The sequence below is a fragment of the Lipotes vexillifer genome, unplaced genomic scaffold (genome assembly GCF_000442215.2).
Source record: "Lipotes vexillifer unplaced genomic scaffold, Lipotes_vexillifer_v1.1 scaffold963, whole genome shotgun sequence".
NCBI lineage: Eukaryota > Metazoa > Chordata > Mammalia > Artiodactyla > Lipotidae > Lipotes > Lipotes vexillifer.
In genome coordinates this window covers 690,589-716,844 of record NW_006780023.1, presented here as the reverse complement: position 1 = coordinate 716,844, position 26,256 = coordinate 690,589, and the positions used below count along the sequence as shown (strand labels likewise).

Below are 26,256 nucleotides of genomic sequence, written 5' to 3'. Positions count from 1 at the left end.
CTCTTTCATGGCAGGAGCAAGATTTCTTTTTAGGTAAAGCAGAAACTCCAGAACAAGAGAATGGGTGGATTCACCTGAAGAGTCTTCTTTGCATGAAGAAGTAATATTATGGCTAAAAATAGGATGTCAGAAGAGGAATATACTGTTGACCCTGAATAATACAGCATTAGGGGCACCAACCCTCCACACAGTAAAAAAGAAAAAAAAATCCCTGTATAGGTTTATGGTCTGCGCTTTCTACACATGGCTCGTGTGTTATATGCCTTTGATCTCTGTGGATTAAAAAGTCCATCACACTGAAAATTTTAGTTAACTCTTATAATAATACTGTTGCTATCAGTTCTAGTTAATTTAGATAACTTTGACTTATATTTTGCCACATTTTGGTTCCATTTGCATTCAACTGCCTATTGAATCCTCAGATTGCGTGGAGAGTAGGTGATGAGAGTCATGGTCTACAACTCTCACTTTAGTAAACCTTTCACAGTCAGAGTTCATTTATCACTGTCAACAAAGAGCTGTCGTCATCTGACCAGAACAGATGAGAAATTTCAGTTCTTGGGGTAAAACCTGTATTTAGAGCTGAAATTTTAACTAGAAATAAGGTTGATTAGTTAACAGTTAAAGGCTTCATTTTGGGGTCAGATTATCCTCATTGCTCTTTCAAGCGTTAGACATTCTTAGTTATCCAGAATCCATGGAATTCTTAATAGAATTGGTTTATATGTAATTTCTGCTCTTTGACTCATATGAACTTAAATCTTATCTAAAAACCTATATGGATTTCAGAGGCTTAGAGAGGATTAAAAAGGCCATAATATTTTAAATAACTTCATCCAATGAGCATGTTTACCTAAATGTGTCATCAGACTTCTCAGTTTTCTGGTTAGAAAACCAGTTTGGGACAGGCTGACTCACACTGTCAACGGATAGAATGCAAACACATTCAGAATTCTCCTGGCGAAACTAATGCAACAAAAACAGAGTTCTTTGAGCTTTTAGAGGTCAAGTGTTTCATTTCTCTAATAAATCTTCCTATCACTAAGAGCTTTCAAAATAAACAAATACATGTCTTTACAGTTGTTAGGTGCTGGGTGAGGTGGCATAGGCATACTACCGTATCCAGTACCTCTTTGCCACTCTTAAAGGAAGTAATTCTTTACATTTAATTTCTATTTTATATTGGGGTATAGTTTATTTACAGTGTGTTAGTTTCAGGTGTACAGCAAAGTGGTTCAGCTATACATATACAAACATCCATTCTTTTTCAGATTCCTTTCCCATATAGGTTATTACAGAATACTGAGTAGAGTTCCCTGTGCTATATAATAGGTCCCTGTTGATTATACATTTTATATATAGTAGTATATATATGTTAATCCCAACCTCCTAATTTATCCCTCTCCCCCACCTTTCCTCTTTGGTAACCATAAGTTTGTTTTTGAAGTCTGAGTCTGTTTGTAAATAAGTTCATTTGTATCATCTTTTTAGATTCCACATATAAGTGGTATCATATGATACTTGTCTTTCTCTGTCTGACTTAGTATGATAATCTAACCATTCACGTTGCTGCAAATGGCATTATTTCGTTCTTTTTATGGCTGAGTAATATTCCATTGTATATATGTACCACATCTTCTCTATGCATTCCTCTGTTGATGGACGTTTAGGTTGCTTCCATGTCCTGGCTATTGTAAATAGTGCTGCAATGAACATTGGGGTGCATGTATCTTTTCAAATTATGGTTTTCTCTGGGTATATGCCCAGTAGTGGGATTGCTGGGTCATATGGTAATTCTTTTTTTTTTTTTCATTTTATAAAAGTTCTTTTATTTTTTTATGTCTTTATTGGAGTATAACTGCTTTACCATGTTGTGTTAGCTTCTGCTATACAACAAAGTGAATCAGTTATATGTATACATATATCCCCATATTCATGTTAATTCTATTTTTATTTTTTTAAGGAACCTCCATACTGTTTTCCATAGTGGCTATACCAATTTACATTTCCACCAGCAGTGTAGGAAGGTTCCCTTTTCTCCACACCCTCTCCAGCATTTATTGTTTGTAGAGTTTTTGATGATGACCATTCTGAAAAGTGTGAGGTGATACTTCATTGTAGTTTTGATTTGCATTTCTCTATTAACTAGCAATGTTGAGCATTTTTCATGTGCTTTTTGGCCATCTGTATGTCTTCTTTGGAGAAATGTCTATTTAGATCTTCCACCCATTTTTCTGATTGGGTTATTTGTTTTTTGGATATTGAGCTGCATGAGCTATTTGTCTATTTTGGGAATTAATCCCTTGTCAGTTGCTTCATTTGCAAATATTTTCTCCCATGCTGTGGGTTGTCTTTTCATTTTGGTTATGGTTTCTAAAGGAAGTAATTTTTAAAGGTTGTCTGGGAAATAGTAGTAGTTAGCCCTTGGATTGATAAAGAGTAATGCTCTGTAATTCAGAATATCCCCATATGTAAATAAATACTTCATTTGGTTTATATTTCACTTTTGATCCATAGATCTCAAATTCTTTGCCCAAATAGTTGCCCATATTTTTCTTCATTAGCCCTTGTGCAAGGAAAGTAGTAGGTAGGAAGACTATTTCTGCCCATTTTGCAGATGGAAACATCAGCCCAGAACTCAAGTTAATTTTTTTTTTATCAAATTTGCTCAAGAAAACTGGGACCAAACTCAAAAGATGGCCAAAGACAGTGATATTCTCTAAGTAAGGTTAGCTAAGTAGCTCTTTTCAAGGATGAAGAGATGGAGATTGGAATGTCTTCTTAGCAGAGCTCAGGGTACAGTCAAAATAAATAGACACCCTTGTTCCTTTCTCTGTTCCAATTAGTTATATCTTTGTGCCATTTATTCACATGTTGCTGTAATTAGCCAATTTTAGGCCAGGCAAAAGGAATTAGGTAGCATATTACACACTCACATCTCCTTTTTGGGATTTAGGTGGGAATGAGATTTATTTTTCCATTTAATGTAGCCAAATGAGCATGTACTTCTCCAAATCCATTTTGCTGTAAGTCTTTATCAGGAAGTTGTACAGCAGTGGATAACATGGAATCCATTTCTGAAGAGCCTTGCGCTCTTTGATGTTTTGTTTATAGTAGTTTTCTGGGTGTTGTTGTTAATATTGTTAATACATATGTTCTTTCCAAATTTCACTCTGAACACACCTAACACAGTGCTTTGTGTATGTCATAGCTTCTCTGACGAATCACCCATGGCAAGTTGAGATTTTGCTGCATGACTGATTTCTTTTAGGCTCAGGATAAAGGGGAATCCTAGGGTAATGGCACATAGGGTCTGTATACCCTGGCCCTAAGCTACTCATTTTCAACAGACTTAATTCCACAAACTCCTCTTCTTCAGTCCTTTGTACCTGTGGGTGTGGTTTTCTGCCTGGAATACCATTTCTCCTCTTCTCTGCCTGATAAGAGTCCACATAGCCTTTAAGCTAACTGCTCCCTGCTGGTATACTTTCCCATTCCCTCCATGCAGAACTAAGTAATCCATCCCTCAAATGGGATCCCTGAGCACTCTATACATGTTTTCATTGCAGCCCACAATTAATTACCTCATCCTACTTATGTTTTCTACTGGGGCCTCAAAGACAGCATCCATATCTTATTCTTTATTTTCTCCCTAGTTCCTAGTTCCATGCTTAGTGTTAGGTTAAATGAATGTCAAATGAATGAATGGATGGATGATAAATATCCTCATTGTCCCCCTTTTATTTTTCTTCCATATTAAACAAAAATGTTTTCTCCTTTTTTTTTCCCCAGCAAATAATCATTTGCCATTGGTCACTTCCCTTTGGGATATCCCCATTAGCTTATTTTCAAGTCTTTGCCCTTTGGTTCATGAGTGTGATCTGGCATTAAAAGGTCCTCCTTGTAAAATTTTAAGAAAATAGCTAACCTATATCTCGTGAGAAATATCCATTATCATTAATAGTTTTGTAACTATCATACTGATCACTTAGATCAGTCAAGTTTTATCCATATGGACCCTTTCAGTTTTGTTGAGCCATAAAAAGGAATGAAGTGCTTGATAGGTGTTACAACATGGGTGAACCTTGAAAGCATTATGCTAAGTGAAAGAAGTCAGATACAAAAGGCTACATATTATATGATTCCATTTTTATGAAATATCCAGAATAGGCAATCCATAGAGACAGAAAGCAGATTAATGGTTTCCAGGGGGCAGGGAGGGGAAATGGAGAATGACCACTAATGGACACAGGGTTTCTTTTTATTGCCAAATAGTAGTCCATTGCATGGATATACCACAGTTTTGTTGATCATTCATCAGTTGATGGACATTTGAGTTGTTTCTGTTTTGGCTATTTTGAATAATACTGCTATGAACATTCATGTATAAGTTATTGTGTGGACATATGTTTTCCTTTCTCTTGGATATATACCTAGGAGTGGAATTGCTGGTCTTATGCTAATGTTATATTTGACTGTTTGAGGAACTGACAGACTGTTTTCCAGAGCAACTTCACCATTTTACATTCCTACTCAGCAGTGTGTGAGTTCCAATTTCCCTACCTCCGCACTAACACTTGTTATGATCTGTCTTTTTTATTATAGTCATTCTAGTGGGTGTAAAGTAATATCTCATAGTTTTGATTTCCACTTCCCTGATGGCTAATGATACTGAGCATCTTTTCCTGTGCTTATCAGCCATTTGTATATGTTCTTTGGAGAACTGTCATTTTAGATCCTGTGCCAATTTTTAATTGGATTTTTTATCTTTTATTGTTGATTTGTAAGTGACTTTTATGTATTCTGGATACAAACCCTTTATCAGATGTATGATTTGTAGATATTTTCAATCATTCTGTGGGCTGACTTTTCACTTTCTTGATGGTGTCCTTTGACGATGAAACATTTTTAATTTTGATGATGTTTGTCAAGTTTATTTCTTTTTGTTGCTTGTGCTTTTGGTGTCGTATCTAAGAGACCATTGCCTAATCAATGTCATGAAGATTTATGCCTTTGTTTTCTTCTAACAGGTTTATCATTTTAGGCCTTATATTTAGTTAGATCTTTGATCCATTTTGAGTTAAATTTTGGATGGAGTGTAAGATATAGGATCCAACTTTATTCTTTTTGCTTGTGAATGTTCCATTGTCCTAGCACTACTTTTTGAAAAGACTGTTCTTCCCCCCATTGAATTGCCTTGGCACACTTGGTGAAAATCAGTTGACCAGCAACATGACAATTTATTTCTGTACTCTTAATTCTATCCCATTTATCTATTTCCACATCCTTTTGCCAGTACCATACTGTCTTGATTAATGTAGCTTTGCAGCAAGTTTTGAAACTGGGAAGTATCAAACATTCAACTTTGTTCTACTTTTTCAAGACTGTTTTGGTTATTCTGGGCACTGTGAATTTCCTTGTGAATTAGGATCAGCATATCAATTTCTGCAAATAAGTCATCTGAGATTTTAATAAGGATTGTGCTGAATCTCTAGATCAATTTGGGGAGTATTACCAGCTTAACAATATTAAGTCTTTTGATCCATGAACATGGGATGTCTTGCCACTTATTTAGGTTTTTTTTAACTTCTGTCAACATTGTTTTGTAGTTTTCAGAGTATATCTTATACTTCTTTTGTTTAACTTATTCTCAAATATCTATTTCTTTTTGATGCTATCACAAATTGAATTGTTTTCTTAATTTCATTTTTGGTTTGCTCACATTACTGTGTAGAAATACAATTGATTTTTGTATATTGATCTATCTTGTATCCTGCAACCTTGCTGCGCTTATTAGTTCTAGTAGTTTTCTCAGTGGATTTCTTAGGATTTGTTACTGCTATTATTATCATTGTATTAGTTTAACTTACAAAGTAAAAATGTTCTGAGATTGTTCATGTTTCCTAAAAGGCAAAACATTGATTTTATTTGATCTGTGCCTAGATCTAAGTTTTTATGATGACCTTGTGTGCTACTTTATATGTATATATCATCTATCATAGTTTTATATTTTGAAGAGAAACTTTATTCCACCTATAAGCTGTATTAGCATATATTAAAACTATTATCTGTTGAGATTTATACTCTTTTTTTTAAAATCCATTTAATGGCAAGAAATAGATGAACATTTATATGATTAATTGATTTTAAATGGAGAGTTACAGGTCTTCCCTGATGGCCAGTGGTTGAGAGTCCGCCTGCCGATGCAGGGGACACGGGTTCGTGCCCCGGTCCGGGAAGATCCGACGTGCCGTGGAGCGGCTGGGCCCTTGAGCCATGGCCTCTGGGCCTGCGCGTCCGGAGCCTGTGCTCCGCGATGGGAGAGGCCGCGGCGGTAAGAGGCCTGCGTACCGCAAAAAAAAAAAAAAAAAATTAAAAAATGGAGAGTTAAAAGCAATTCAATGGGGAAAATATCAACAAATGTTTCAGTAACAACTAGATGGCCATAAGGAAAAGGATGTGAACCTCAAACCCTATCTCACATGAAATAAAAATTTATTCAAGACCAAAAGTTAAAACTATAAAACTTCCAGAAGAAAGCATAACTCCTATGATGCAATACCAAAAACACAGTCAGCCTAATTAAAAAAAAAAAAAAGTGTTAAAGACTTCACATTTCACAAAGGATGATCTATAAACACCATTAATCTCATCAAAGAAAGTGCTCAATATTTTGTCATCCAGGATACGTGAATTAAAATCACAAAGAAATGAGATTTATAGTCTTACTGTAAAATTTAGAGTAGTTTAGAAAAGAAAAAAATTATCTGTATCATTATCTCTGAAAGAAAAAAGTGGCCAGAGATGGCAATGGGTCACAGGTTCATAATAGTTTTATCTCTTATTTTGCTTTATTTCTGATTCCCCAGAAAATTTCTAGGGACAATTTGGAGTTCATGAATCATGTCCTATTCCCCTCAATGGCAGTGCACTATCCAAATAAGTAGCATCCCTTGTGTTTGGGGCAGCATAAAGAAAGTATATGCGGACTTTGCTTTTAGAATTCTGTTACCTTTGATTCTTCTGTGGTCACTTTGTTCACTTCATCAGGTGACTACTGCAGATAAGTACAAATTTCGTTTGAACTGCCAGAGCTGCTGCTATTGCATCAAATCCCTGCTTCTGTAGCTTTTACAGCTCTGTCCTGCTAGGAGATCTGAAGGACTCTCAGGGAAGGTGCTAACAAGTACATGAGTGGAGTCTGTGGACCTCACTCTGGAAGTGTTATCTCAGTGCTGTCCCCTGCCTCCATCCCCACTACAGTCTCTGTGTTGTCTTTAGGGTCCTACACAAAGGCTTCTTTTCTTGTGGGTTTTAGTTCTTCGTTATGCAAAAAACACAAAGTTACCAATGAGTAACTTGTTTCTGAAAGAAACTTGGAATTAACATGCATCTGAAGTTACTGAGAGTCAATTCACTGGATAATGTTTAGTAGCAAATACAACAAAAAAAGAATAAAATCTGAAACCCATACATGGAGCATGGCCAAATGAATTGCATCTCTAAAATGAAATAATATGCAGCCACTTTTTTTTTATAAGGTAGGAAGTTCTCCTTTACAAATTGCTGGTATATGCTTACAGTAAATTTTTAGAAATATACACAGAAAACTATTAATTACAGTTTACTTTTGGGGAGTAGGAAGTGAGGTAAAGTCAAAGGAAGGTGTTAATTTTCATTTTATACTTTTCTGTTCATTTAATTTTTCTAACTATTTTCTTGTGTTATTATTTGTTCACTTGTTTTTTAGTTATTTCAAACACATATAAAAGTAGAGATGATAGTATAATGAACCCCTATGGGTCCCTCTTACAGCTTCAATAATTATCAACTCTTGGCCAGTCTTGTTTCTTCTGTACCACCCTACTGAAGGGTAGCAGACTATTCCACCCCAAAATGTCTCTTTAGCATAAGAATTATTTTGAGCTGATTATTTTGATAATCAGCAGATACAGGAGAAGTTCTGAAAACAAGTGTAGAGTTACTCTTTTGTAAGGGAAATTTACTTTTATGAAGGAAATCTCTATTTGTAAGGGTGTCTCCCTCTCAGTACCAGAAAGGGAAGGATGACTAAATCACAAGAGAATCTTATCAGCAGAGAAGGCACAAACTTAAATCTGCCTACCAGTCTTACCCTTGCTTTTCCTGGTAACTTCCCATAACTGGCTACCCCCTTCACCACTCCCCACCCCTCTTCATTCTTTTGTCTTTAGTTGAAGATGGTATCAGTATTTAAGGTTGTGGTTTAAGTCATCTCATAGAGTTAATGGTTTTTCCCAAGTATATCCCATATATACATGAGTTATACATGTTAATAAACTTCTGTTTGGTTTTCTCTTATTAACCTGTCTTTTTTTTTTTTTTTTTAAGATCTTTATTGGAGTATAATTGCTTTACAGTGGTGTGTTAGTTTCCGCTGTATAACAAAGTGAATCAGCTATACATATACATATATCCCCATATCTCCTCCCTCTTGCAGTCTCCCTCCCACCCTCCCTATCCTACCTCTCTAGGTGGTCACAAGGCACTGAGCTGATCTCCCTGTGCTATGTGGCTGCTTTCCACTAGCTATTGGTTTTACATTTGGTAGCGTACATATGTACATGCTACTCTCTCACTTCATCCCAGCTTACCCTTCCCCTGACTCATGTCCTCAAGTCCATTCTCTGTGTCTGCGTCTTTATTCCTGTTCTGCCCCTAGGTTTTTCAGAACCTTTTTTTTTTGTTTTTTAGATTCCATATATATGTGTGAGCATACGGTATTTGTTTTTCTCTTTCTGACTTACTTCACTCTGTATGACAGTCTCTAGGTCCATCCACCTCACTACAAATAACTCAATTTCGTTTCTTTTTATGGCTGAGTAATATGCCATTGTATATATGTGCCACATCTTCTTTATCCATTCATCTGTCGATGGACACTTAGGTTGCTTCCATGTCCTGGCTATTGTAAATAGAGCTGGAATGAACATTTTGGTACATGACTCTTTCTGAATTCTGGTTTCCTCAGGGTGTATGCCCAGTAGTGGGATTGCTGGGTCATATGGTAGTTCTGTTTATAGTTTTTTAAGGAACCTCCATACTGTTCTCCATAGTGGCTGAACCAATTCACATTCCCACCAGCAGTGCAAGAATGTTCCCTTTTCTCCACACCCTCTCCAGTATTTATTGTTTCTAGATTTTTTGATGACGGCCATTCTGACTGGTATGAGATGATATCTCATTGTAGTTTTGATTTGCATTTCTCTAATGATTAATGATGTTGAGCATTCTTTCATGTGTTTGTTGGCACTGTATATCTTCTTTGGAGAAATGTCTATTTAGGTCTTCTGCCCATTTTTGGAGTGGGTTGTTTGTTTTTTTGATATTGAGTTGCATGAGCTGCTTGTATATTTTGGAGATTAATCCTTTGTCAGTTGCTTCATCTGCAAATATTTTCTCCCATTCTGAGGGTTGTCTTTTGGTCTTGTTTATGGTTTCCTTTGCTGTGCAAAAGCTTTGCAGTTTCATTAGGTCCCATTTGTTTATTTTTGTTTTTATTTCCATTTCTCTAGGAGGTGGGTCAAAAAGGATCTTGCTGTACTTTATGCCATAGAGTGTCCTGCCTATGTTTTCCTCTCAGATTTTTATAGTATCAGGCCTTACATTTAGGTCTTTAATCCATTTTGAGTTTATTTTTGTGTATGGTGTTAGGGAGTGTTCTAATTTCATTCTTTTACATGTAGCTGTCCAATCTTCCCAGCACCACTTATTGAAGAGCCTATCTTTTCTGCATTATATATTCTTGCCTCCTTTATCAAAAATCAGGTGACATTATGTGCGTAGGTTTATCTCTGGGCTTTCTATCCTGTTCCATTGATCTAAATTTTGTTTTTGTGCCAGTACCATACTGTCTTGATTACTGTAGCTTTGTAGTATACTCTGAAGTCCAGGAGCCCGATTCCTCCAGCTCCATTTTGCTTTCTCAACATTGCTTTGGTTATTCGGGGTCTTTTGTGTTTCCACACAAATTGTGAAATTTTTTGTTTTAGCTCTGTGAAAAATGCCATTGGTAATAGGGATTGCATTGAATCTGTAGAGTGCTTTGGGTTTTATAGTTATTTTCACAATTTATTCTTCCAATCCAAGAACATGATATATCTCTCCATCTGTTTGTATCTTTAATTTATTTCATCAGTATCTTATAGTTTTTTGCATACAGGTCTTTTGCCTCCTTAGGAAGGTTTATTCCTAGGTATTTTATTCTTATTGTTGCAGTGGTAAATGGGAGTGTTTCCTTAATTTCTCTTTCAAATTTTTCATCCTTAGTGTATAAGAATGCAAGGTATTTCTGTGCATTAATTTTGCATCCAGCTACTTTACCAAATTCATTGATTAGCTCTAGTAGTTCCTGGTAGCATCTTTAGGATTCTCTGTGTGTAGTGTCATATCATCTGCAAACAGTGACAGTTTTACTTCTTCTTTTCCGATTTGAATTCCGTTTATTTCTTTTTCTTCTCTGGTTGCTGTGGCTAAAACTTCCAAAACTATGTTGAATAGTAGTGGTGAGAGTGGACAGCCTTGTCTTGTTCCTGTTCTTAGAGGAAATGGTTTCACTTTTTCACCATTGAGAATGATGTTGGCTGTGGGTTTGTCATATATGGCCTTTATTATGTTGAGGTAAGTTCCCTCTATTACTACTTTCTGGAGGGTTTTTCTATATAAATCAGTGTTGAATTTTGTTGAAAGCTTTTTCTGCATCTATTGAGTTGATCATATGGTTTTTCTCCTTCAGTTCGTTAACATGGTATATCACATTGATTGATTTGTGTATATTGAAGAATCTTTGCATTCCTGGGATAAATCCCACTTGATCACAGTGTATGATCCTTTTAATGTGCTGTTGGATTCTGTTTGCTAGTATTTTGTTAAGGATATTTGCATCCATGTTCATCAGTGATATCGGCCTGTAGTATTCTTTCTATGTGACATCTTTGTCTGGTTTTGGTATCAGGGTGATGGTGGCCTCGAGAATGAGTTTGGGTGTATTCTTCCCTCTGCTAAATTTTGGAAGAGTTTCAGAATGATGAGTGTTACCTCTTCTCTAAATGTTTGATAGAATTTCCCTGTGAAGCCATACGGTCCTGGGCTTTTGTTTTTTGGAAGGTATTTAATCACAGTTTCAATTTCAGTGCTTGTGATTGGTCTGCTTATATTTTCTGTTTCTTCCTGGTTCAGTCTTGGAGGGTTGTGCTTTTCTAAGAATTTGTCCATTTCTTCCAGGTTGTCCATTTTATTGGCATATAGTTGCTTATAGTAATCTCTCATGATACTTTGTATTTCTGCAGTGTCAGTTGTTACTTCTTTTTCATTTCTAATTCTATTGATTTGAGTCTTCTCCCTTTTTTTCTTGATGAGTCTGGCTAATGGTTTATCAATTTTGTTTATCTTCTCAAAGAACGAGCTTTTAGTTTTATTGATCATTGCTATTATTTCTTTCATTTCTTTTTCATTTATTTCTGATCTGATCTTTATGATTTCTCTCCTTTTGCTAACTTTGGGGGTTTTTTTTTGTTTTCTTTCTCTGATTGCTTTAGGTGTAAGATTAGGTAGTTTATTTGAGATGTCTGTTGTTTCCTGAGGTAGGATTTTATTGCTATAAACTTCCCTCTTAGAACTGCTTTTGCTGCATCACATAGGCTTTGGATCATCGTATTTTCATTGTCATTTGTTTCTAGATATTTTTTGATATCCTCCTGATTTCTTCAGTGATCTCTTGGTTATTTAGTAGTGTATTGTTTAGCCTCCATGTGTTTATATTTTTTACAGATTTTTTTCCTGTAATTGATATCTAGTCTCATAGCATTGTGGTCAGAAAAGATACTTGATATGATTTCAATTTTCTTAAATCTACCAAGGCTTGATTTGTGACCCAAGGTATGATCTATCCTGAAGAATGTTCCATGAACACTTGAGAAGAAAGTGTATTCTGTTGTTATTGGGTGGAATGTCCTATAAATATCAATTAAGTCTGTCTTGTTTAATGTATCATTTAAAGCTTGTGTTTCCTTATTTATTTTCATTTTGGATGATCTGTCCATTGGTGAAAGTGGGGTGTTGAAGTCCCCTACTATGATTGTGTTACTGTCGATTTCCCCTGTTATGGCTGTTAGCATTTGCCTTATGTATTGAGGTGCTCCTATGTTGGGTGCATAAATATTTACAATTGTTATATCTTCTTGGATTGATCCCTTGATCATTATGTAGTGTCCTTATTTGTCTCTTGTAATAGTCTTTATTTTAAAGTCTATTTTGTCTGATATGAGAATTACTACTCCAGCTTTCTTTTGATTTCCATTTGCATGGAATATCTTTTTTCCATCCCCTCACTTTCAATCTGTGTGTGTCCCTAGGTCTGAAGTGGGTCTCTCGTAGACAGCATATATATAGGTCTTGTCTTTGTATCCATTCAGCCAGTCTATGTCTTTTGGTTGGACCATTTAATCCATTTACATTTAAGGTAGTTGTCAATATGTATGTTCCTTTTAACATTTTCTTAATTGTTTTGGGTTTGTTACTGTAAGTCTTTTCCCCTCTTGTGTTTCCTGCCTAGAGAAGTTCCTTTAGCATTTGTTGTAAAGCTGGTTTGGTGGTGCTAAATTCTCTTACTTTTGCTCATCTGTAAAGGTTTTAATTTCTCTGTGAATCTGAATAAGATCCTTGCTGTGTAGAGTAATCTTGGTTGTAGGTTTTTCCCTTTCATCACTTTAAATATGTCACTCCCTTCCACTCCCTGCCACTCCCTTGTGGCTTGCAGAGTTGCTGCTGAAAGATCAGCTGTTAACCTTATGGGGATTCCCTTGTATGTTATTTGTTGCCTTTCCCTTGCTGATTTTAAATTTTTTCTTTGTGTTTAATTTTTGATAGTTTGATTAGTATGTGTCTTGGTGTGTTTCTCCTTGGATTTATCCTGTATGGGACTCTCTGGGCTTCCGGGACTTGACTATTTCCTTACCCATATTAGGGAATTTTTCAACTATAATCTCTTCAAATATTTTCTTAGTCCCTTCTTTTTCTCTTCTTCTTCTGGGACCCCTATAACTCCAATGTTGGTGTACTTAATGTTGTCCAAGAGGTCTCTGAGAGTGTCACCAAGTCTTTTCATTCTTTTTTCTTTATCCTCCTCTATGGTAGTTATTTCCACTATTTTATCTTCAAGGTCACGTATCCGTTCTTCTGCCTCAGTTTTTCTGCTACTGATTCCTTCTAGAGAATTTTAAATTTCATTTATTGTGTTGTTCATCATTGTTTGTTTGCTCTTTATTTCTTCTAGGTCCTTGTTAAACGTTTCTTGTATTTTCTCCATTCTCATTCCAAGATTTTGGATCATCTTTACTATCATTACTCTGAATTCTTTTTCAGGTAGACTGCCTATTCCCTCTTCATTTGTTTGGTCTGATGGGTTTTTAGCTTGCTCCTTCATCTGCTGTGTGTTTCTCTGTCTTCTCATTTTGCTTAACTTACTGTGTTTGGGGTCTCCTTTTCTCAGGCTGCAGGTTTGTAGTTCCCATTGTTTTTGGTGTCTGCTCCCAGTGGGTAAGAATGGTTCAGTGGGTTGTATAGGCCTCCTGGTGGCGGGGACTGGTGCTGTGTTTTGGTGGATGAGGCTGGATATTTTCTTTCTGGTGGGCAGCACTGTGTCCGGTGCTGTGTTTTGGGGTGTCTGCTTTTTGGGGTGTCTGTGACCTTATTATGATTTTAGGCAGCCTCTCTGCTAATGGGTGGGGTTGTGTTCCTGTCTTGCTAGTTTTTTGGCATAGGGTGTCCAGCACTGTAGCTTGCTGGTTGTTAAGTGGAGCTGGGTCGTAGCATTAAGATGGAGATCTCTGGCAGAGCTTTCGCCGTTTGATATTACATGGGGCCGGGAGGTCTCTGGTGGAACAATGTCCTGAGCTTGGCTCTCCCACCTCAGAGGCTCAGGCCTGACACCCAGCCAGAGCACCAAGTCCCTGTCAGCCACACGTCCAGGTATGCGGGGAGTTCCTTGCCTTGGGAAGAAACTCCTTTGGAAGTCTGAGGTCTTCTGCCAGTGTTCAGTAGGTGTTCTTTTGGAGTTGTTCCATATGTAGATGTAATTTTGATGTATTTGTGGGGAGGAAGGTGATCTCCACGTCTTAGTCCTCCGCCATCTTGAAGGCGCCTCTAACCTGTCTTTTATTTCAGTGGGTCTTAGTGAAGAACTCAAAAGGGTAGAGGGGGAATTATTTTTCCTTCCCTATACTATGCTCCCCAATCTGGATTATTTTGAAGCAAATCCCAAACATCCTATTATTTCATTTTTTAATATTTTCAGAATATATCTCTAAAAGATAAGGTTTTGTTTTAAAATATACATCACAATACGATTAACATACCCGAACATGAGGAATAATTCTTTCATATTGTGAAATATCACAGTGTTCAAATTTCCCTGATTTTCATATTTTCTGTCTATCTCTCTTTTTGTCTCTTACAGTGTCTTCAAATCAAGATTCAAATAAGATCATGCTTTGCACTTTATGGAAATGTTTAAATTTCTTTAGCTTAAAATTTCCCCTCTATATTTCCCCTGTACGGTGTTCGTTAATGAAAGCAAGTTGTTTGTTATACAGAATTCTCACAATATTGATTGGTCAAACATTATTGTAGATGTTTCCGTGAGGTTTTTTTTTTTTTTTTTTTTTTTTTTTTTAAATGTGTGATATATATATATATATATATATATATATATATATATACACACACACACAGAGAACTTGAATAAATTTAATGTTTTTATGTTAATTCAGTAGTGTGACATATATATGTCAGTATAAAAACATTTAGAAGCAGAAACAAAGGATAGCACATTTTTATTCTTGCCATCAAAAAGCAGGGGACCTTATTTACAAAACAAACAAACTCACAGACAGAGAACAAACTTATAGGTACCAAAGGGGAAGGGGGAGAGGGATAAATTAGGAGTTTGGAATTAGCAGATACATATTACTATATATAAAATAGATAAACAACAAGGTCCTACTGTATAGCACAGGGAACTGTCTTCAGTATCTTATAATAAACTGCAATGGAAAAGAATCTGAAAAAGAATGCATACGTGTTTATACACACACACACACACACACACACACACACACACACACACACATATATAAAATCTGAATCACTTTGTTGTATACCAGAAACTAACACATTATAAATCAACTGTACTTAAGTTAAAAAAAAAAAAAAGCAGGGGACCTTTAGGCAGCCATCTCCACTAAAACCAACAGCTCCTTTGAAGTCCCCGTAGCTGCTGCTACCAGTTATAGCGCTCATGTTAGTGACTATGTTTGGAGAGAGTAATACATTTATTTATTCTATAAATATCCATTGGGCACTCTCTTCAAGGGGCTAGGGATACAGAGATAAACAAAACAACCTGTCTCAGCTCTTGAGGAGCTTATACACGAGTGGGAAAGAGAAGGCAGAAAAGAAGCCATGATTAACAGGCTTGTCCACCTCACCTGTACTTCCTAGTGTGGGTGCCCAGTGCTTATCCTCCTGATTCAGTACACATCTTCTGTCATAAGGTTCCAGAGAACATTGGTTCTCTTTCCTCACCATACATATCTTGTTCTCAGAGCTGGACTCCTAAAGTCTTGCTTCTTCATTTCTGGATCAACTGTGTCATAGGGCCTATTTCCTATTTATTGATAATACTGAAGTAATTATTTAGATAGCTAACCAGATGGGCTTGAGCTTTGCAGGTTTTCGAGGTCTTCACCGTTCCCTATTGTATACACCCAGCTGCTCCTATCATTTACCTTACCCTGCTGGCCCCTGAAGGCATTTGAGGCTGCAGCACCCTCCCCGCCACATACCCTTTTATGTTTTGGATATATTTTAAGTGAAAATAATTGTTAATAAATACACCATCTACAAGAAATTATGAATTAGCTATCATCTCTTTTTTTTTATTTTTATTTTTTTATTTTTATTTTTTTTCCTTGCGTTATGCGGGCCTCTCACTGTTGTGGCCTCTCCCATTTGCGGAGCGCAGGCTCCGGACGCGCAGGCTCAGTGGCCATGGCTCACGGGCCCAGCCGCTCCGCGGCATGTGGGATCTTCCCGAAACGGGGGCACGAACCCGCGTCTCCTGCATCAGCAGGCGGACTCTCAAGCACTGCGCCACCAGGGAAGCCCTATCATCTCTTAATAAAAGCAGAATTTGAACATTGTTTCTGAAACATTTTGGAATTTGGGTTCATCTGAATTGCCTATGATTGTATGTTTGTCCTTTTTTCCCTCTCTCACCCTTGTATGGTATATCTGAAGTCCAAAGAAGCTAACCAACTTTCTTTGGGTTCTTTGCATGCTTTGGTGGGTTCTGAGCGTTCAGTCATGGTACAAGAAAAGTTCGTTCCGAAGCTACAAACCTCTTTGGATTCATGAGGCTTCTTTCTGGAACTGGAAGTGGAAACTGAGTGACTGCCTCATATGTTCCCTAACAAACAAAATAAAATCAATTTGAAAAATACAGGCTTATTCAGAGGAGACAAGAAGGTATGTTTCAAGATTAAACCCTTCCAGTCTAGAAGAGAATTCATTTCTTGCCATCCAGAGGTTTTTTTCAGGATGAAGTTTTATCTGATTTGCTCTGCTTTGTTATTGAGGCATGCCTCACTTAGATTTCAACACAGGTGAAAATTAAGGAGTGATTTTTTTCCCCCTTCCAACATTTTTGTTATTTTGTGCCTCTTTGTGTATTGATAAAAATCTTATCTTTCAAAGGAATGTTGAGAGTAAGCCACTGAATTCTTCTACATGAAGAAGCCACGGGGGTTCTCCATCTTTGTCTCTGCAAATAAACACATAAAAAGACCATTCATTTAATCTAAGTGCTGTCCTAATGGCTTAATGCTATCATGTTTGGAAGTATGTGTATAAAACAGCTGGAGTGTTCTTGAGTAGATTATTAGCTGGAATTTGATTAATAGACAAATCTGTTTAGAGTAAGAGGTAATTTGACATAAAGCAAATGACAGATGTGCCCCACAGGGAAATGGTCTTTTTAATTACCACTTATATTTGGTCCTCACTAACAGCATTACTGATAAATATTGCATTTTGAGATCTCTCTGATATCTTTGAAGGAAATGTTTACTAAACAGTGTTGTGACAGCCACACGTGATTCTTTTTTCCTAACTTTCTTCTTTACATATATATTTTTTTTCCAGTGTTTGTTATGGCATGAAATGCCTTGAATGTCATATGTACTCAGAACAAAAAAGAAACATAATATAAAGTGACAAACTGTGAGGTAGAAATTAATTATTTTGAAGAAAACACGTACTCAGCCTCATAAATCCTGCAAATATGTTTCTTCTGAAACATCTTCTGAAGATATAAATTAACTGTTCACCAGGCATCCCAAATATTTCATGCTGTCATCAGGAAAGTCATGGAAATAAATGGGAAAATACTATGGGCATAATGTATTATGCATGATAAATAGGGAGGATACATGAGGAAGTGAGAATTGGCAAGTAGAAATTGAGTTGAATAGGAGAAATTGTTATGGAATTCTCACGTACTCCTAACCAACCAGATTATTAAAGGGGAATTTGACAAAGTGAACTTTGGATTCCACAGTGTTAAACAAATCAAACTTGTCTATGTAAGGCCAGTACTATAAGCATTATGAACTATTGCCAAATTCGTCGTGTGGTGGGAAAGGTGAGCCAGGATTCTGAATTTGGACTCTTAAGTCTTATGTGGGATTATACAGAGAGAGGAGGTTTCAGACCTTTCAGAGAAATAGCAAGAGAAGCAATGTTTTGGAACATCAGTGATGATAAGCCATCTGCATTTGTTGGGGAAGAGGAAATATACTGAAAGAGGAAATATACTGAAATTATATTGACAATGGCAAAATATTCTTTCAAGAAAATGTTATATTTGAGTATGTTTTTGGTGATATGTTAGAATTTTTTTTGTCAGAAGTAACACATCTCTAAAACCAAAGCCTAAGTCAGTGGGAAAGTTTGATTCATGTTATGAACATTCACTTTACATACTTTTTAACATCATGTTTTAAATGAGGTCAGATTCAAGATTAGTCCCAGGCAAAGTTAGGAAGTAAGAAATGGGTACTCTCCTTCATTACTAGTGATAGTATAAATACTCTATTTATAGAATGCAATTTAGCTACAGTTTTCAAAAATCCTTAAAAGTTTTATAACTTTTGACCCAGCAATTCCACACCTAAAAATTTATTCTAAGGCAACAATCAGGAGGGTGTAAAAATTAACTGGAGTATAAGGCTATTCATCATAGTGTACTTTATAAAAGTGAAAAAGTAGAAGGAATCTAAATGCCCACAATAGTGAGCTTGTTAAATAAATTACATCTATATGACACAGTAGCATTCATGTACTTAAAAATTATGGTGTTGAGGAGTAGTTGGTGATTTAGGAAAATGTTCATGATGTTTTTATTAGTGAAAATGTAGGGTACGAAAACTATGCAAAGTATGAATTGAGAGAGTTATTTTTAGCTTTTAAAATAGTTAATGTTTCTTATGTTTTTTAACTTTAAAATCCCATTTTTGGGTCTTTCTCTCCTCCAGTGGCTTGACCCATCCTGTATTATATCTACTCTCTCTAGGATAATCCCAAAGCTCTCAAGCTTATTTTGCTTCCCCTGTGAAAATTGACTTCTTTTATATACTATTCTCCAAAGCTGGGCTAAGTAAAAAGAACTAATCCAGAAGCTAATTTATGAGAAGATATTAATGGAAAATAATAAATTAAAATGTAACAACTTTTTCTACATTTTAGTCACTTATTCAACAAATATTTATACTTTTCCATGCTCTTGGCCCTACAGAAGGAACTGTGAACAAAACAAATCAAAAACCCACTTAATCCCTTTAGGCAAGAAGATGTGATTATTATGGGGATCTTGTGACACTGGCAGGTCCAAGGAACAGTGGAGTCTTTTGGTGCACTTAAAAACCATCATTTTGCGTGAGTCTTAACTTTGAGTATGTGGTAGGCCGTGCTTTTCATAGTATCATTGCATTAACCTTTCGGTTTATGATTCCCAAAAGGGGGAAATAGGTCTCCATGGTTTAGGGGGATAAAACGTTTTTAAGTACTATAGTGGCCAGCTCGGTGTTACAGTGTTAGATCATTATGACATTCAGCCAGTACCCCTACTCTGAAGCAAATAAGATACAACCAGGCCTAGAGAATGGTCCTTCATTTGTGCCTGCTCTGTATTCTTAGTTGTCATTGCATCTGTAACACAACATTGCACTTGTTTTTGTGTCTTTGTTCCCCATACTGAAGGGTATGTCCCTTGAAAGATTTTATTCATCATCACATCCTTAGCACCCAGCATAGGGTCCAGTTAGGTGCCTTCCTGGCAATCCATAAAATGCCCAGTGGTGTGGCACAGAGTATACAAATGAACTAATTTGAAGAAAGGCAAATTTGAAGAAAGATGCTAATGCTTACTGAGTGTCAGACACCATACTTAGCCCTTTTTTAGGCATTATATAACTTAGTAATTGTAAGAACTTGTGAGATCCATATCATTTTTTTAACAGATAGTGAAACTGAGACTTACAGAAACTAAGTACTTCGTTCAAGGTCAAATAGCTAGTAGGACCAGATGAGAGGATGGGACCATGCTTCAAACTCTTGTTGGTTCTGACTCCAGGGTCTATGCTTTTAACTCCAATACCCTACACCCTTCCAAGGAAAGGCCTTTCTGTGCAGTGATATTTACTCATCATTTGTGCCAGGCATCTCCCATTGTCATGGCTGGCCAAAGCTGTTTGGCTTCATCTTCTCATGAGGAATAATATACATTTGCCAGGAAAGTTTACCTACAAGTTGCAAATTCAGGATACAGCTTAATTCTAATATTCCACCTTGATTTCCATTTATGAGGCAAAATTTTCTATTTTGATATGGTTTAATGAATGACTCTTCTTCCTCTTTATATTTTATAGTCAGATGGAACAGAAGTTTGAGGTTGCCTTTCCGCATTCAGTCTTTGGCTTCCTGTTTTATAGGGCTGTTAAGCTAGTAGCTATGAGCCAGTTATATATATTTATCCAGGGCTTACTGTATATCCTGCATTCTCCTAGGGCTATGCGGGCTGTTGGATAATTACAGTCCTTAATATCCTTTTTGACTGACCTTTTATAATGTTGCAACGGCAGTGTCAGTACCACAGGATGAACACCTGAATCATCTATAGATTACTTTATGAGGGTCTTATCTTTTCAATTGTAATTATGTCTTAAATTTCTTTGGATTTCCCACAATACCAAGCACAAGGCTTGAGCACCTAGTAATGATTCTGGGGAGAACAGCGCCGAATATGTTATCAGGGGAGCTAGCTTCTGGTCTGGCTCTGCTGCTGTTTAGCAGCAAGATTTGGAGGTTTCTAGCTGAGTCTTGATGGGCCTCACTTTTCACAATTCAAAAATTAGAGGGTTGGTCTAGATTGCTAGGTCTTTTCTGATTTAAATTTAGGATTCAGAGATCTCCATAATTCTTTATGATTATCTGATAGATTGATTCACTGTGGCGGAATAAACAGGAATAGAAAAGTTGTAAATTGACCTGTATTTACAAAGATGATAAGTTCAGGTTTGAATATGTGACATTCAGGAAGCAATAGGATGTACCTAAATCTAGATATCCTTTAGGAATGGAAATACTACAGACTTGGATTTGAAGTTGGTGGTTGAGGTGCTGTCATTCTCACTGACCTCTTTTGATAGTGTGGGTTAGAATCATAGGCTTGAAGTAAAAGTTGCTTATTCGTAACAATCACATAATCACAGATTTTTAGATCTGAAAGAGACACACAAATGATGTAAGCCTGTCCTATTTTTTTTACATACAAGATTGGAGAAATGGAATTTGCCCAGGGTTACACACGAGCTGCAGATCCAGTCTGCAGGCCAGAGTCCCCTATCTCCAAGTTCCCAGTTCATCCTTCACTGTGCTCATTATGTTTCCTTTTAGACTGCTTTTTAACATTTGTAGTATTCTTTTGTGAGCAGTAAATTCACTAATCATTGTATATACACATACACACCCAATATTATTTGTAAAGTTTAGTTCAGCTTTCTGGGAAGGAACAGCAATAAAATAGCATCATCGCTCTATCCAAATTTTAACCTCTATAATTAAATGGTTTTGTATAGAAACCACTGAATTGTGCAGTTACAAGCGTATGGTTTTGTGACATCTGTTGAAAGTTAAGTTATGATGTACAGCCCTAAATGGGTTTTTTGTTATCCTTGTGAGGTAATCGCTCTGCATCCCTACCCAGACCCCATTAGGTCTGAGGTATATGAACACTAGGCTGATCACATTGTGATTTTCTGTAGAATTATAATATCAAAATATGTGTTTGTGGTGGTCTCCATTTTGTTCTAACAAAGAACTGGATACTGATGACAAAGGTCAAATGGAGATCTGGCATCCATTTCACAACTTGCAAGACATAGCCTTGAGAGTATGTAATACATATAACTCCTTGCCAGAAAACTGAAAGGAAATGATTGCATTTGAGTACAATGCATTCTACAACAATAGTTTAGTGTGCATGAAATTTAAAACTGCTGGCTTTCCAAATATGATTTTTAAAGAGTAGACTTAGTTTATTTATTTTTTAAAAACCTTATGCCCACTGTGTTATGCTTCATGGGATATTCTTAAAAGCTGAGGTTTAAGACCAAAGAAATTGAAAATCCTAATGGCAATAGTTGCAAGATATTGAATTCTCTAGTAAAGTACTCTAGTTTAATGTGTTTATTGAGTTCTCCTGAATGTTTTATTTTCATAAGTATTTCATGTATTATGTTTTTGTACCATACTGGTGCCTTTTTTTCCTACCTATCATGATCTCATAGTGCCCCGGAAGCATTAGTATCAAATCATAAAGTCTACAATGGTGTCTCTATTTTACACATGCACAAATGAGTTGGGGTTTTATGTCAGTGATGAACACATCTACCTACTTCACCTAGGATCTAGCACAGGACCTGGCATGTAGCAGGCATTTAATTAATTGGGGGGTTTTTTGTTTGTTTTTAGTTTGGGGGTTTTTTGTTTTTTGTTTTAGTGAATGAATGAGTGGCAAGCAGCACTAAATAGCTAACTAGTTAGTTAAACTAACTAAAAAATTAGATAGATTAATACACTTATTCATTTATATATTTATATTTCAGGGGAGTATCCAAAGCCTCTAGAAAGAAGATTTGATGTTTTTTGAGAGAAGCCTTTGATAGTAATCCAATATAATCAGTTAACAGGAGGGTCAAATATAGCTCAGTGTTTCACTCACCTTTCCTGATGCCCATCTAGAAAACAGGCCTGTCATAGTAGAAAAGAGTTGATGATGGAAATCTTTCTTTATAAAATTGCTTCAGCCAAAGGGACGGGGGAAACGCTTTGTTCTTTACTAAAGACTTAGTCCAAGGTATGGTCAAGGTAACAACCCTTGAAGCTGGGTCTCTGCTGACTTTCCTGCAAAGACCCTTCTGCCCCCTGAGCCACTATTCTATCTAGTCACACCTGCTTAGGACAGGAACAAGAAATTAATTCTGCCTGTGACTCCTTCCTTCCTATGTCGCTGTTGAGAAGCTACCATTTGAAGTCCTGCTTTATGAAACCAGAATTAACAGTGCTAAACCTACTTGGCCAAGATATTATGAAAAGTAATTTAAAGCTTTAAAAAAATACATAGTTGAAGTCACATTTTTAGACAGAGTTGCCATACCAATATTTGTTTCCCACCAGTGGTTTCAAGGCCAGAAATGCAGTAATATATATGGTTCGTATACATGGTTTGTTTTAGTGTTCTAAAAAAGAAAGCATGGTTTCAAAAAAAGGAAACTCTTTTTTTTTTTTTTCCTTCACAGCCTTTTCCCCCATTGAAACTGAAAAAGGAAAAAAATTATGCAAGCTTTTTTGAAAGTACAGACAAAATTGGCATTTCACTTATGGGAAAATTTTGCAAAATTGCACTGACTAAAAGTGATTTTTGTTTTGGCTTTCCTGTGAAGCCATCCAGAAAGGCCAAAAATTACTGGCATTGCTTTTGTATAAAACCTTTCACATAGACGCCACTTGTAATTCAGCCAAGTACATAATTCAGGTCATCAGTGACACACACATCCACTCATTGGAGCTGGTCAGTGAACAGAAGGTTGTCATGAAATGTCGCTATAATTATTTTATGGACAGACCAAACTGCACAGATTACAGCGAAGGAAACTTTGCATTAACACGCTTGGGAACAGGGTTTCCTGAGCTGTTCCCTGCCCCCACCCTCCTGCAGTGGGAAAGCCAATTGTTTACTGATTACGACAGCAACATCACTTGGCAAACATTTTGGCCTAAACTCAATGTGTGACATCAGTCTCCTTTAGGGTTTTCCACATAAAATGAATTCTCCGAAGAAAACACAGAAATTGAGCCTTAATTTGAAATCCATTATTACACCCTCTAAGGTCTCATTAACTATCTCAATCATGTATTTCTTAATTTTTATTTTCTTTCCAAGTAGATATTATCTAACACTAAAAATACAATCACTAAACTTTCACAGTATTTTTCAGAGTTTCAATCAGATAGTCCTTTATAGTTATATTTACTCAAACCACGTTTATGGGGGTTATGATATTCTTTCTTTCTTTCTTTGTACTGAGGGTCACTGATTTGGGAGTGGCTTACATCACTTTGTTTGAGGAAGGAAGTAAACATTATTCTTTGACTCCTTAGAATAAATTAGTCTTGCTTTTGTGAAGGGTGGCTGCATGTTTGAGAGGAAGTACTCTCACTAAAGTTAGTTTTGTGTTCTTTCATTTGTTGTCAGAGAATGAGACACATGAATGGTATTTTACTCTCTTGTGTAAGCACCTCCTCTGTATATATTTACCTGAAATTATTAGTTTCCCTCACCTCTTTGTTAGATGGTGTTCATTTTGTATTTTTATGCACATGGCCTTAAAGCAAGTGGAAGTCATTTATGCCTCATGAGGTCCACAGTCTCCCTGCTACAAGCAGCGGGGCCAGGAAGGGCCAGTGCACCAGCAGTGCCAAGATATGGGAATTGTGATGTACAGATGGAGCCAGAGAATTGTCTGTGTATCATGTGAGTCAAGAAGAGCCTTAGCATCCTCACACCCAAAGAGTTCCATCTGGAAGCTGTTCCTGGGCAAACAGAAATAGCTGAATATTCCCATATCTTCTGGAGTGGCTAAACAGGGATTGAGAATCACTCCAGTCATTTTTTCCTATTTTTTGGTAATGGTTTGTTTACTTCCATTATTCTTCAAGACAAAAAACTTTTGCGTCCTATATGGCTAAAAAATGTGATCTTTTAAATTCTCCCTCTTAAACTACTTTGATACATGTAGAAATACCGTTCTTAATATACTAATTCCTTGGTGTATAATTTACATTCATCCCACTATTTTCCTTTTCCTCTAGCCTGTGGCCTTTGTTCCTAGTGCTCTTTTGTTCTCATTTCTCAGTGTTGTTCCTCTTTGCTCTCTTGATTTAAATAATCTTCACCATCTGCCTACCAGCTTTTCAGTGTTACTTCTGGAGAGCCCTCCTCAGCCTTCCTCCAGAAGATAGTAGAGAGACAACGGTGAACATCAGAACTCTACCACCAACAGCCTTTCACATTTCCACCCTAAATCTGTATCCTCTTGCCTTCTCCATTAACGTGGTTAAGCCCCCGGGGCAGGGACCTCCAGTACCTCTTTGTTCTATGGCAGGCAGCACTCTGACCATGGTCAATAAATGTTCATAACAATGAGAGATGAAAGGAAGTGTCTGTGTTCAACAAGTTAGTGCCAAATAAGTTTTGGAGGCCAAATGAGGCCACAGGTGCCAAATCACAAGGGTTTGAAATAATATTTAATATGACATTGTCTCATTGAATAACAAATCCTATACTGTAAGGTCTGAGCCAAGTCTTCCTTTGGTGCCAGACTTCTTTTGCTCCTTTAATCTGCCCCTGAAGATATTTCAGGTTCATGAGAGGCAAGGTAACAAGACCCCCTCTCTATGTAGTGAGTAGAAAACAAACCCCTGATGAATGTAGAAAAAGAAACTGGATGTGAGGGCCATTGAATCTCTAGTGCTCTGATGACTACCATGCAGTGCACTAAAAAGAAATGAAAGTTTGCCATTAGCGTAGCTATTATGTAACTTTGATTACCTAGTTAAAATATGAATTGTAAGTAGTCAAATAAAACAGTTGAGGCTACTAGTATTTTAGAAAAGGGAACTCACGGTAATTTTTTTTTCTGTATTTTTCTGTGATTGTTAGAATCTAGCATCATTAGCTCTGTAACTCATAAGTATACATGGAATAACAAAAGTGACATGAAGGTACAGTAGAAATTTGACATTACTAAGATTGATTATTTTCTATCTTTGCAGTATTAATAGAGAGGAGTCATTGTTCTTTCAATTTAATATGGATGTTCATACTTTCTAAGGTAATTCAGAACAGAGGGTCAAAGTTGAGCAAAATAACCTGCTTTCCATACGGTTATAAAATGTTTACCAACCATTTTCTCCCTTTTTGTAGCCAAGCTTCTCTAAATACTAGTTCACATTTTAAGCTTCTATGTTCTCATTTCTTATTTATTCTTCAAAGTATTGCGATTTGGCTTCTGCCTTCACTGTTTTATTGAAAGGGCTCATTAAGTTCTTCAGTGTCTTCCTTGTTGCCATCTTGCGACGTTTGGTCATCCTTTTCTGTATTATCTGGTGCTGTTTGCTCACTCTTTCTTGAAAGTCTTCCTTTGCTTGGTTCCTTGCTTTCTCTTCTAGTTCTTCTAATCCTCCACCATTCTTCATTCCTTCTCAGCTTCCTTTCTTGACCCATTTTTCTGGAGGAGAACCCTAACTTGATGGGTTGTTGTGTTGTTTTCTAGAGTTCCCATCTCAAAATTCTCTCCCCTCACCACACCAACACCCATAGCTTTAGCTATCACTGGCTGCAAATACACATCACCGCCCAACCTTTTCCAGACCTATATTTCTAATGGTGGGTTGTCTGTTTAGACATATCCTTCTCCCCACTGAACATTGGAATACACCAGGTACCTCACGCTCAGCTTGTCTAAAACAGGACCCACTCCATCTTTTGAACTACCCCCAACCAGAAATCCTGCAACAACAAAAAGCTGTGCCCCATTCCTG

The 26,256-nt window shown here is 36.7% G+C and overlaps 2 protein-coding genes across 3 annotated transcripts in view; one reads left to right on the top strand and one right to left on the bottom strand.

The window, feature by feature from the left end:
• CMSS1 (cms1 ribosomal small subunit homolog) overlaps positions 1-26,256 on the top strand; it is a 392,477-nt gene that overhangs the window by 96,629 nt on the left and 269,592 nt on the right. The window lies entirely within an intron of this gene.
• The window catches only part of FILIP1L (filamin A interacting protein 1 like), a 119,620-nt gene that overhangs the window by 84,577 nt on the left and 8,787 nt on the right, over positions 1-26,256 (bottom strand). The gene's annotated exons all lie outside the window — the stretch shown is intronic.